Here is a 13,935-nt window from a genome sequence, read left to right as displayed (position 1 = left end):
TATATATATATATTTAATTTATACTACTAATAGTTTGTTTGCCTTGCAAATAGTAAGTGAATATTTATTGATTTGCGTTTGCTTGGCAGTATTGCTGCTTACGTTGAAAGCATTTTATAAGAAAGTATTAACTAACTAATTAACTGCTATTAATTAATTTTTTAAATGTTCTTTGGTAGATTGTCATATAAAGAGATCGTAGTAGGCTATTGCCAATGAGGAGACCATTAGACTGTGCATTCCTCTGAAGGGGGATGCAGTTGTCCCTCCACGTCTGTGAGTTTCACATCCCTAGATTTAACCAACAGTCAATTGAAAATATTTTGAAAAAAATTGCATCGGTACTAAACATGTACAGACTTTTTTGCCCCTTATCATTCTTCCCTAAATAAACAGCATAACAACTATTTACATAGAATTTGTCTTCTATTAAGCATTATAAGTAATCAAAAGGTGATTTAAAGTACCGTCTGTGGATGGGTGCACCTAAGTTATATGCAAATACTATGCCATTTTATATAAGAGGCTTGAGCGTTGTTGGATTTTGGTACAAATTCCGCATAGATACTGAAGGACAACTGTGTAAGAGAATCTGTTTACTTCAATATATCCAAAAGCTAGAATAATATCTGGCATATGGAAAACCCTAAATAAACATTGAATTATATAAGAGATAAGCCCAATTAGTAAATCTTCAAAGTAATGGTGTATTAATTATGTAAGATTGTACACAAATTGTCCGTTTGTGGAGAAGATTAAAGCAAATCTTTGTTTTAAGTCCTTTAATTCCAGGTTGAGACAACAAATACGGTAATTATTATAAAATGTAAGCTACTGTTCTCTTCTCCTCTTTCCCTTTAGTTTAATATTTGCAGAATTTACATTATTAATGGCATAAAGTGATGTGGCAGAGGAGAGGAAACATAACTAATAGAAAGAGGAGAGTATTGTACTTTGCCATGGTGTCAGAGTGAAGGTCTCTGGAGTGGTGATCTGTACTAAACATGCACAGATTTTTGTGCCCCTTATCATTCTTCCCTGAATAAACAGCATAACAACTATTTACATAGAATTTGTCTTCTATTAAGCATTACAAGTAATTTAAAAAATGATTTAAAGTACTATCTGTGGATGGTAAAGCAGCCCCTGCTCATGATCTTAAATGCCCCTTCCCCACAGATTATTAAATTATCTTCTTGTGGCTTTCATTATTTTCATTTCTTTCAAATTGGACAAAACTCATTTTTTTTTTTTGCACTACTAAGATTCGAACCCAGGGCCTTGTGCCTGCTAAGCAAGCAGCTCTACCACTGAGCTTCATTCCAGTCCTTTTTATTTTTTATTTTGAGACAAGGTCTCACTAAGTTGCCCAATCTGGCCTCAAACTTTTGATCCTCCTGCCTCAGCCTCAAATAGTAGCTGGGACAAAGGTCAATGCCACCATGCACAGCTTGATTTTTCCATATTCTTAAAGGAAGTATCTTCATTCTTCTAGGTCTTGCTTTCATCCTTTAGGATTGGGGTTGCATACTAACAACTGAAACTCAATTCTACCTTACCACCTATTTTTATCTGGCCCATGTGTTAAGGATAGTTTTTATATTTATAATAGTGGGAAAAAGTCAAAAAGCAGAATAATATTTCATGGGCATAAAAGGTTATACAAAATTCAAATATAAGAATCCATAAATAAGGTTTTATTGGAACATAGCCAGGCTCACTTATTTGTTTTCCATAGCTGCTTTCTTAGCACAATGGTAGCATTGAGTATCATGACAGAGAGCATGTGGCCCTTGGTGTCTTAAAAATGAACTAACCGGCCCTTCACAGAAAAAGTGCGCTGAATCCTCCTTTAAGTTGTTTAATGGATGGAAGAACGTTCTTAACTATATGAAATTGAAATATATGTAAGTGTTTAAATAAATGAAAACAATTTCAGATTATTTCCCATAGACTATTATATTTAAAGACTATCAAGCATAGTCATTAAAGTAAATTTGGTATGACAAAAGAATATTCTGAATCAAAAGTTAAAGTCTCACATCAAAAATGTCCTGGCTGCTTCTTTCAAGCACTATTTCATGTTTTAAAGTTGATATTCTAATATTCTGATCTCAATGAGAATTTCAACAAGAAAGAAAGAAAGAAAGAAAGAAAGAAAGAAAAAAGAAAGTTGAGTCAAAATCAGTTCTGCCTGATAGGGAGTCAGAATGGAATTCTTGAGTTGATTAGACCTACGTTTCAATTTTGGTTCTACCACTTATTACCCAGGAAATGCAGAACTTGACTTCTTTGAGCCTCAGTTTTTCTCCTCTGTGAAATGGCAGAAAACATAATTAAGTCTAAGGCCAAGTCAGGACATCAGGGCACCACAGGCATTAATTTGATGCCTTTATTTATTTATTTTTATAAAAGACAAGTTCTTGTTGACCTTGAACTCATGATCCTCTGGCTTCAGTTCCAAGTGGCTGGATATTTAAATGAATGTTTAAAATTTTCTTGCAAAAACTTTTTTTGAATTGTCTTTCACTTTATGGTTTTTCCCATCATTTAAAACTGTCAGTCTCCATCATGCCAAGGATTAAGTTAACTTATATGGATTTATTTATTTACATTTAGTTAGTTATAGATGGACACAATACCTTTATTTTATTTTTATTTTTATTATTATTATTTTTTAATGCAGTGCTGAGGATCGAACCCAGTGCCTCACACATGCTAAACAAGCGCTCTACCACTGAGCTACAGTCCCAGCCCTGAACATATTTATTAAGCCCAATTCAAAATATATTTTAAAGATCTTTTTCTTTTTTCTGCTTTACATGTCTGCAAAACATCTCCCATCTTGTTCTTGTCACTGTGTGCTTACCTATATGGGTGTGTATGCATAATTTTCTGAAATGCACTATTTAATAGTGAACATATTAAGCTTTTATAATTTAGTTGATAGAGGACAAATTGGTCTTTCTCAGTAAAGAACACCAGGGCCAGGCTTTGTTGACTCCAGATTTGAATGTCCTCTGGCTGTCTTAGGCCTCAGGATTGGTATCCTGTGGTACTTGAATTTACAAGTGTTCCAGATTCCTGAAAAAAACATTGCATTCGTCAATTTTCGATTATTACAATTAAATAATTGAAGCAGAGTAACTTTATAAAGGAAAGAGGCTTATTCAGCTCACAGTTCTGGGGGTTCAAGGGCAGGGTGAAGGCTTCATGGCAGACGGCATCACAATGGCAGGAAGGCAACCAGAGATCCAGACAGTGACAAGAGCAAAGGGAGGGATGAGGCTGGCTCTTTTATAACAACCTCTCGAAAGAACTAACTGCACCACTTCCTTCTTGGCTATGCCCTCGATGGACTAGCCAACTCCCACCAGGCCCACCTCTACCCACCCCCAGTACTGAGATTGAACCCAGGGGTACTCTACCACCGAGCTCCAGCCCCAGCCCCTTTTTGTAGTTTTTAAGACAGGGTTTGTGTAAGCTACCCAGGATAAGGCCCCACCTCTTACATGTCCCACCAGATCTCCACGTTGCTACGCTAGGAACCAAGCTTCCCCCACATGAGCTCTTGGAGGACAAACCATATCTTCATGGTGGGCACCAATGCCACACTGGCAAGAATTGCCTTTGATTTGCATCCAAGGTCTTTGTACGGTCTGATAGGATTTGGGGCCAACTTACATTTTTCCTGTTGATTAAGGAGTTGAGTGTGGAAACCGGAGTTAATCAAACTTGAGTTAATCATTTATTACAACGATATTGTAGAATGGCCTCCTTGAGCTGAATCATGGTTTAATCCTGTGAGGATTAAATAAGATAATATGTACTCACAGAAGGTACTCTCAAACCACACGTGGCATAAAGTGGGCACTGAAAGAAAGGTGATTGATAGAGTCATTGTCATCCTGTTACAGATATCTCCTTAGATATAGAAGATATTTCAAAATACTAGGGAGATGTGAAAGGTAATCTGTAGAACAAACTGTCCAGCAGAACCTTCTGCAATGATAGACATGCTTTATACCTGTGGTAGCCACTAGTTACATGACATGGGGTATGTATCTGTGTGTGTGTAAGTGTGTGTGTGTGTGTGTGTGTGAGTAAGGGTTGAACCCAGTGCCTCACACATGCGAGGCAGGCACTTTACCACTGAGTTACAGCCTCAGCCCAGGTATTAAACTCAAATTATTTAAACTCAAACTAATTAAAATTTACATGTGTGGCTGAGCTACCATACTCTATGTATGTGTATATATATATATATATATATATATATATATATATATATATTACACACACACACACATACACATTTTAAAATAATTTTTAGAGCAATTTTAGGTTCACAGCAACAGTGAGGGAAAGGTACAGAGTTCCCAGTTCCACTCCCTCTCATACATATAGTCCTCCCCGACTACCACGGTTACCAATGTCCACACCAGCATGGCACATTTGTTAGTAATGATGAACCTACAATGACAATCGTTATCACCCAGCACCCATAGTTTATGTTAGGGTTCACCAGTGGTGTTGTTCACTGTTGGCTGGGCAAATGTGCCTGATATACTGTCCTGCAGAGTATTCCTACTGCCCTGGGCTCTGCCTGCTCATCTCCCCACCCCGCCCCACCTCTGGCCACTCTTGACGTTTCATGTCTCCATACCCTGGCCTTCTCCAGCAGCCCACACAGCTGGAATCCTACACAGGTGGGCGTTCCATGGCCCATGTTCACTTCCCACAGTACCCTTCAGATTCCTCCATGCCCTTCCCTGGAGCAGGCCTGTGTTTCACAAGACGTTTAATGTGCTCCGTCATCATGGTGTGGGGAAATGAATCAGAATCATAACACTTAGGGAAGGTATTACAAAATGTCACATCATAACTCATTAATATCACATTAATATTCATCCCCAAATATATTGATATAGTTTAAAATAAGACTGAATGAATTTTCAGTCTTAGTGAAATATGAGCTTCCTTCCAGAATAGAAATAAGTCCCCACGGTGGGTTCAGTGGTGAGTTGATTTTTATGGGCCACATTTGATGGGTGAATTAACTAATTCCACAGACTTGTGGAGCCTCTAGGTAGGAGGTGTACAAGAATGAACTGGACCGACCCAGGGAAGGACAGATCGGAAGTGGGAAGGCCTTGGACTAGAGAGAACTGAAAGAGGCCCATCATGGCTGGAGGAGATAGAGGAAGAGAGAGAAGCACAAAGGGAAAGAAGGTGGGCAAGGACTCAGCCCAGCAGGACCTTTCAGGCCAAGAGCAAGCGAAAGCCATCGAAGTGTTTCAGCTTGAAGATCGGGAATGGATGATGACAAGACCAAACCCAGCATTTTAAAGAATCCAATGACTAGAAATAAATAGACAGAAACCTGTCCAGGGAGATTCATTAAAATCAACCTGGAAAATATGAGGGCAACTGAGTCAGACACCAAGTCTGCCGAGAACAGGTTTCACAGTCCGAAGCATAGCCCCAAGAAGTTTTCCAACACAACAGCCATAAGAAATCTATTTAAAGAGCCAGATCCTACCATGTTCCTGCTCAAAGCCCTCCAGTGGTCTCCCACCTCCCCTGAGCCTGGCTTGGGTCCACAAGTCTGCGTCCTATGATCTCTCCTGCCCCATCTCCTACAGTTTTACCCCACCTGCTACTTCAACCCCACTAGCCTCCTCGCTAGTCCTTAAACGTGCACAGCTCTCCTTGGGGTGAAGTCTTTTCACTTGCTCTTCCCTCTGCTTGGAATCCTGTTCCCTCTGGAATTCTCTTCCTATCCGATATCTCCATGGCTCCTTCTCTCATTTCCTTCAAATCTCTGTTCAAAAGCCATTATCAGTGCTCAGCACCTTATCAACCTCAGCAACCTGTGGAAGACCCTACCACCAGCCCTGCTATGGTTTGGGTATGGTTTCAGTTTGCCCCTCAAAATTTTGGGCGTTGAAACCTGGTCTTCAGTGTGGCAATGCTGGAGGGTGGTAGGATCTTTAAAAGGTGGGGCCTAGTGGAAGTTGGTTTGGTCACTGGGGGTGCTGCCCTGGGAGGGAGTTAGTGTAGTTCTTTTGAGACTCCCCGAGCCAGTTCTCATAAGAGTGAGATAATATAAAAGGGAGAGCCTGATCCTTCAATCCCTCTCTGGTTTCCTGTCTTGCCATGTTACTTCTTACTTGTGTACACCCCCCACTACTGTGATGCCATTTACTATGAGATAGTTACGGAGAGTGGAGTATGTACACCAGTACCATGCCTTTGAACCTTCAGAGCTGTGAACAAAATGAACCTCTTTTCTTTATTAAGTACCCAGCTTTGGGCATTTCATTATAGTAGGGGAAGCAGACTAGCACAAGTCCCAACCAGTCCCTTTCCCTCTTATCCTGCTTTCCTGTTCTACACAGCACTTATCACCATCAGGCATACCATCTATTTATTTGCTTGCTAGATGTTTGTCTCTCCCCCCTAGATTGTAAGCTCCCTGAGAGCAGGGACTTTGACTTGTTCCCTGCTATATCCTCAGCACCTGTAGGTGTTCAATAATTATTTGTTGAATTACTGAATGAATCTCAAACTTCTTCTCCAGTTCGCCTCCTGTAGTTTGGCAAACCAAGACTAGCACTTCATGTTCTGCTACTTCGGGCAAAAGCTTCCTGGCTCCTTGCCTTGGGGCAAGTTCCAAGAATTGTAGCCAATCTCTCCCATCTTCTACTTCTCTCCCCACCTCAAGTATCTACAAGGAGTTGTGCCAACTCTTCACCCAGGACTAACTCTCCAGTGCCAGCTCCCCTCTCCTCGCTCCTGTGTTTTACCAGAGAATGAGAAATCAGGCCAGGACAGCTGGGAGCCATGGGGGTTAGATGGAGAGGAACATTTGGTGGCTGCCGCCCAACTGCAGAGCTTTGGAACCTCTCCAAGGTTGCATACATGGCAGCTGCTGCCAGACTGTAAAATTGTCCCGCTGTACACCACATGAAGTTCACTGCCACCATCCACTGCATAGGCCACCAATCCTGCCGATAAGTACCACTGCATTGGTTGAAGCACTACCTGTCAAACTCCCCTAGTCTACTCGTTACTGTTTTGCTAATTTTAGAGGAAGGAACTGAAAATTGGGATACTTAGTCTTTCTCCATAGCTCTAGTATTTTCCTTTCCTTTCTTTGTTACTTTATTTCTTTTCTTTTTGTAAGCATAGCATATAGAAAAAAAGAATGGATTAGGATACAGAGGGCTGGCTGAACCCCAGCTTTGTTAGTTTGTAGTGCCCCAGCCACGGGAAAGTTACTAACCTCTACTGGCTTCAGTTTCCCACGAGTACATAGGAACTACAAGTCTGCTCACCTATCAGGGACCATGAGACAACCACAGGTGCATACTTTGTGAACTCCACTGTACTGTTCCTATGTAGAGATTGCTATGATGGGCTGGGGATGTGGCTCAAGCGGTAGCGCGCTCGCCTGGCATGCGCGCGGCCCGGGTTTGATCCTCAGCACCACATACAAACAAAGATGTTGTGTCCGCCGAAAACTAAAAAATAAACATTAAAAAAAAAGAGATTGCTATGAATAGAACCATAATGGTTGCAACTCTCATATGCCCTATGAATGAAAATGTGATTTCCCTTTACCTAGTAATAAAAGGAAAATTCAACAGGAGTGAGGAAAGAAACTTCTATGCATTTGGAACTTGGCATTCCTATGGAAACCTCCAGCCCACTTTGTGTAGCCTGTAGAAGAGAGAGATTCAATTATGGGTATGTTTTTATGGTATGGAAAATTGACTACCTTTGGTAATTTAAATTAATAACAACAACAACAACAACAAAAATGGGTTCACCCCAGTCGCGGTGACTAGTTTACATATTTTAAAAAAATGGTTGCTTTATATGTGTGAATGCTCATATTTATAGGAGCTCATTTGAAGTAGGTGTGCATCCAGATATATGCTTTAAAAATATACTCTGAGGGCTGGGGATGTAGGTCAGTGACACAGCACTTGCCTAGCGTGCATGAGGCCCTGAGTTTGATCCCCGGCACTGGAAAAAATACACACACACACACACACACACACACACACACACACACTAGGGAGGCAGAGACAGGAGGATTGCAAATTTGTGGACAGCCTCAGCAGTTTAGTGAAACCCTGTCTCAAAAAATACAGAAAAGGGTGGGGAGAAACGTGGCTGGGGATGTAGCTAGGTAATAAAGTGCCTGTGGGTCTGGTCCCTAATATAATAATAATAATAATAATAATAATTTTAAAATGGTGGGACTCAATGATGGAGCATTGCCTAGCATGTGTGAGATCCTGGGTTCCATCCCCAGTACCGCCCAAAATAATAAGAATTATTATATATGTACTCCACATGATTTTACCTAAGCAAATAGTTTAATTAAGATTGACATGCTAAGTACAATGTTATGAAAGAAGATGTCATCATCTCTGCTGAAGACTATGAGCAAGACTGGACCTAGCATTCACTTGTCATTTGCAAGCATGACATTACCATGTCTACCCAGACAAAGTGTAAGAATGGTCTTCTGTTTCCAAGGAAAAGAACAGGTGGGCATGGGTGAAATTTGGAATCAAAAACCCTACAGCAAGTCAAATGAAATCATCTATGTGTATCCTCCTCCCATTAAAAGGACTTGAGACTTATCAAAGAAAAAAATCTACACTTGCCTTGGGTGGTTGATTCCAAGAATCAGTCAGACCAGCCTGCTGTGCTGGGTGACACCATTATGAGGTCCTCTTATGCACTGCGATGTTCAATTTCCAAATGGTTATCATCCGGTTTGGAATGGAGCCATGATCATGGCACCTTCATTCACATACTTCATGACTCAGTGGTTCCTTCTAAGGCGACAGGGAAGAGGGTGGAATACTGCCTCCAAGGCCTTCAGGCCTCGGTGACAGGGTGCCTTGATCAAAAGAACTGGTGAAACTAATTTAGCTGAAACTAAATTGCTAAAACGGGAACTTGAGTTTCTCTCTGGGTCTCGGGTGCCTGTGCTGCCCGTGACCACAGAGCGAGAAACTCACATGGCACTTCCCGCTGAGAGCAGCACATTTGCAAGTATTCCTGAAACACTAACAATGTATGGATTTTTCCAGTTTTGCCGGATAATGTTTGCTCTGGTTGGGAGGGGACAGTGTGTATCTGGTAGTTCTGCCCGGGTCACCGGAGGTCATCATTCCGTCCTCACAGCAGCTGAAAACACCCCCTTTCAAACCTGCACCCTGATTCCTGGTCCCTCTTGTATTTGGCAGCCTGAGACCCTGTTGTCTTTCACGGATGTTTTAATCATGCAGCACACGAAACCTAGGAAATGGAATAGCCACATTATATGAATTGCAATAATCAGCTCTTGACAGATTTCTGAAAAATATTTGTCGATAACTTCCTTCAATGTCCTGAGACGTTTTACAAAGAATCGTTGTCAGTGTTTCAGAGGGAAAGAAAAATGAGATGGTTATCTATACTATTTCTCTATTCTAGTATTGCATGTGCTTGGAAGCCAACCAGATTTCTAACACGGTTGAAAATGTTAGCCACAATGTACTGAATATATAGTAAAGGCTAAGATTAAATTTCCCTTGGTTTACTTAGATAAGCTGGGCTTGGGGGTTTGTTTGATTCTAAGAATTCAATACATTGCCCTTTAATAAATCTTTTCTTTTTCCTTCAATTTGTGCCCTTCTCTCTCTCTCTCTCTCTGTGTGTGTGTGTGTGTGTGTGTGTTTTTTCATATCCAGAGAGTTGGGCAGTATTCCAATTTGTTTAATAGATCGTTTAATAGATTGTCTTGTCTGGAAAAGTTCTTTTAAAAAAAAATTACCAGAAAAAGAAATCAACCATCAAATTATATACCTTTCTCTATACCTTGGGAAAATACAAATGAAATAATTCAAACAATCCCTCTCATACCTACATTCAAAATTCAAGAATTTGTTCTCAAATTGAACCAACAGGTGGGGTTACCCAATGAAGATGAATTTGCTTAAATCAGCCCTGAACAGCAGCATTACTTTGTTTGAAATTCAAATGGACAAGGATGTTTTCTGTTTGATGAAAATAATTTCTGCTCTTATGTTGCATACAAAGCTGGGAAGTTCACATGTCCTTCCCAAGGCCACCTGCGTATAGCTGGAAATGCTTGGATTCAGCCCAGCGTGTTGAGAAGCACAGGTTTAGCTGCGTGTGGTGGCGCACACTACAACTCCAGGGATTCAGGAGACTGAGGAGGGAGGATTGCAAGTTCAAGGTCACTCTCAGCAACTCAGCAAGGCCCTAAGCAAATTAGATAAACTCTGTCTCAAAATGAAAAATAAAAAAAAGGGCTGGGGATATAGCTCAGTGGCAGAATGCCTTTTGGTTCAAACCCCAAAACACCCCCCAAAAAATAAAAGAGGGGCTGGGGATGTGGCTCAGTTGTAGAGCGCTTGCCTAGCACGTGCGAGGCACCGGGTTCGATCCTCAGCACCACTTAAAAATAAATAAATAAAATAAAGGTCTATCAATAACTAAAAAAATATTTTTAAAAAATAATAATAATAAATAAAAGAAGCAGCAACATTTGGGGACATTTCTTGGACCCAGACTGTAGTTGGAAGAGTTCTTAAAACTCTATGCACCTGTCTCCCTCCTGATATCAGCAAAGCAGAGTAGCTGAGACTCTGGACTCTTTTCTCTCTTTGGGGGAAGGTGAGTACTGGGGATTGAACTTGGGGGCACTCGACCACTGAGCCACATTCCCAGCCCTACCTATTTCGTATTTTATTTAGAGACAGGAGCTTGCTTACGGCCTCTCTTTTGCTGAGGATGGCTTTGAACACTCCATTCTCCCGCCTCAGCCTCCTGAGCCGCTGGGATTAGAGGGGTGTGCCATGGAGCCCAGCTCTTTTCTCTTAATATATGAAAAACAATGACAATGGAGAATTTAGCTTGGTGGGGTGGAGCCCTGGGTTCTATTCCCCAGCACTGCAAAACAAACAAACACACAAACAAAAATCAAACCTCAACAATAAAGAAAAACAAAAAAGCAATGGCTGTCAGTAAATGCTTGGGTTCCTCTCCTTCTACCATGAGACTGTCCTGCGTCCAGGAGCTACCCAGCTTCCCTCCCTCTGCATGGACTCCAGGGTTGAAATCCTGCCCACAACAAGAAATTCATGTTTCCTCAGCTCAGCATAAAGAATCACTGCAACCGTGTGCTTTTAACTCCCGAGGAATTCCAAGTCCCTTTTTACATACATGACAATTATAGGGGGAGCATTTTATATGTGGTCAAGGTGCTGTTGCTACACTGTCACACACAGATCATTACAGTTCACTATTTAAGTGATGAGAATAAGATGATGTAAGGCTCATGATTATAGACATACAGATCTGGAAGGGGTCCTGTAGGTAAGTCTCCATCTCAATCCTGACACATACATTAGATGTCTTTCAAAGATGGTGTTTGTCTATCCCTACCAACTTTGAGAAAAGTATAAACCAAAAAGAGGACACCATTTTTCATAGGAAGGTAAGCTTTTCCTCTCCAGGCCCCACCCCAGGGCCCTCCTTGGGAAAACAAGGAGTCAGGGACATCATTCGACCTTTCTAGCATCCTTCTCATTGTGGAAAATTACCTAAAGAGAATTTAGTCTCATCTCAGTTCTATAGACCAAGGGACAGAGACCCAGAAAGTTTCAAGGAAGTACGCGTAGGTGTCTGATGCTTCTGTCTCCCTGGGCATAACACTGTGTCCCCATGCCTGTCCCCAGGAAATCACCCTGGGCACGAAGGCACAATTTTACATGCAGCATGGTAAGTTGTTCCAGGCTCCTGGGCTAATGTAGTATTTGTCTCTTTCTCCTGTGTTTGCGCAAAGAGCATACAGATCTGGTGAATGTCCCCAGGGACTGCAGGATGTCTCTGCACAGTGAGGGAGCTGGAGCCAGGAGAGGAGTGGTTGTCAAGGGCTTTTGCCAGCATCCACAGTAAGAAACGTGTTTCACCTCAGGACCCAACTCCCAAAACATGGCGTGGAGGCATATGTATGTATGTACAATGGAAATAAAATCCAAAGAAAAATACTGGCCATGAGCAATTCTGCTGTTTCTTTAAAAAAAAAAAAAATGTCTTTTAAAGTTACTCCTTTCCTCCCATGCCCCCCCCCCATCAATCGCCAAAGGGGAGGGAGAGATAGGGAGAGGGCAAGGGGGTAGGAATGATGGTGGAATGAGTTAGACATAATTACCCTAAGCACATGTATAAGACACGAATGGTGTGAAAACAGTTTGTGTACAATCAGTGACTTGAAAAATTGTGTTCTATATGTGTAATATGAAATGAATTGCATTCTGCCATTGTGTATAACAAATTAGAATAAAATTTTAAAAAATAAATAGAATAATAAATTAAGGGAATCATTAAAAATGTTTTTTAGTGACCCATTGAATTGATTTAATGGCTTTTTTTTTTTTTAAATATAACATGATTCTGTGGCTTTCTTCATGGTATGAGGGGTGTGGTGCCTGCTTGCTCCTCTTGCTCTCCCTGCCCTAAATATAGCCAACCCCAGCATGGTGTGCACGCCTGTGGTCCCAGCTACTCAGGAGGTTGAGACAAGAAGATGGCAAGTTTGAGGCCAGCCTGGGAAACAAAATAAAAAATAAAAAGGGTGGGGATGTAGCTCAGTGGCAGAGCACTACAATCCCCAATGCTGCAAAAAGAAGACCCTGTTCCCAAAATTTTAAAAAGGGCTAAGAATGCAGCTCTGTAGTTCAGTGGTAGAAGGCCCCTGGGTTCATTTCCAATAGCGAAAAGAAAAAAGAAAAAAGGAAGAGAGAGAGAAAAGCAAAAGGCTTAACCCAAATACAGCCAAACATATTTGCTTCTTAATGCGGTATACCCTATAAAACAGAGCCGTCTTGGTTGGTAGGGAGCAGTGGGCAGGACAGGGTGTTTCCCAGGAAAGCAGAGGCTCTTTAAAGAACAGGCTTGCGTCTTCTTTTTCAAACCACTGAATTGTCCTGTGGGTTCCTTGCCATTTACCTTCCCAAATAGGAATGATCAATAAATAGTTGCTGACCAACCTGTTCTATTGTATGACCCAGGGCAAGTTGCTTAACTCTTTGATCCTCAGTCCCTTGATAAAAAAAAAAAAAAAAATTCTACCTCATCAGGATGTTGTGAAAGATAAAAATGATATATACCCTCTCCACTTTAAAGTAAATGTTAAGTGGGATCATATTTTTACCTATTACATGGTGAACCAAATGACAAAGTGAACCAAAGCTCTGGGCCGCGTCCCAGTGCTTCTGCGACTCTCTGATGTTTATTAAATCAACAAGCACATCAATACGTTCCAAAAACGGATTGTTAAATCTGTTAGTATCTACATAAAGTTATGTGTTGCTACCGAGCAAACCACCTTAAAAATGTATTGACTTAAATTCATCCAGATATCCCTGCCATGCAGGAGGCTGAGGCAGGAGGATTGCATGTTTAAGGCCAGCCCAAACAACTTAGCCAGATCCTGTCTCAAAATAAGATTTTAAAAGGGCTGGGAATGTGGCTCAGTGATGGAGCTGCCTGGGTTCAATCCCCAGTACTCAAAAAAAAAAAAAAAAAATCATGCAGACAGAAATTAGATCAGTGGTCACTGGGGGCTAGGAGGGAGGGTACGAGGAGTTACCCATTAATTACTCTAATGGGTAGAGTTTCAGTGTGGGGTGATGGAAAGTTCTGAGAGGAATGGTGGTGATGGCTGACACAGTGTGAATGTGCTGACCACCACTATATGGTACACTTAGACATGGTTACAATGGGCTGGGAGGGTAGCTCAGTGGTAGAGCACATAGTTAGCATGTGTGGGGCCCTGGGTTCAGCCCCCATCAGGGAAGAGGAAAGGTTAAAATGGTAAGTTCATGTGATGTGTATTTC

Source organism: Marmota marmota, unplaced genomic scaffold (genome assembly GCF_001458135.2).
Source record: "Marmota marmota marmota unplaced genomic scaffold, marMar, whole genome shotgun sequence".
In the NCBI taxonomy this organism is placed as follows: Eukaryota; Metazoa; Chordata; class Mammalia; order Rodentia; family Sciuridae; genus Marmota; species Marmota marmota.
Note: the sequence above shows the minus strand (reverse complement) of the source record.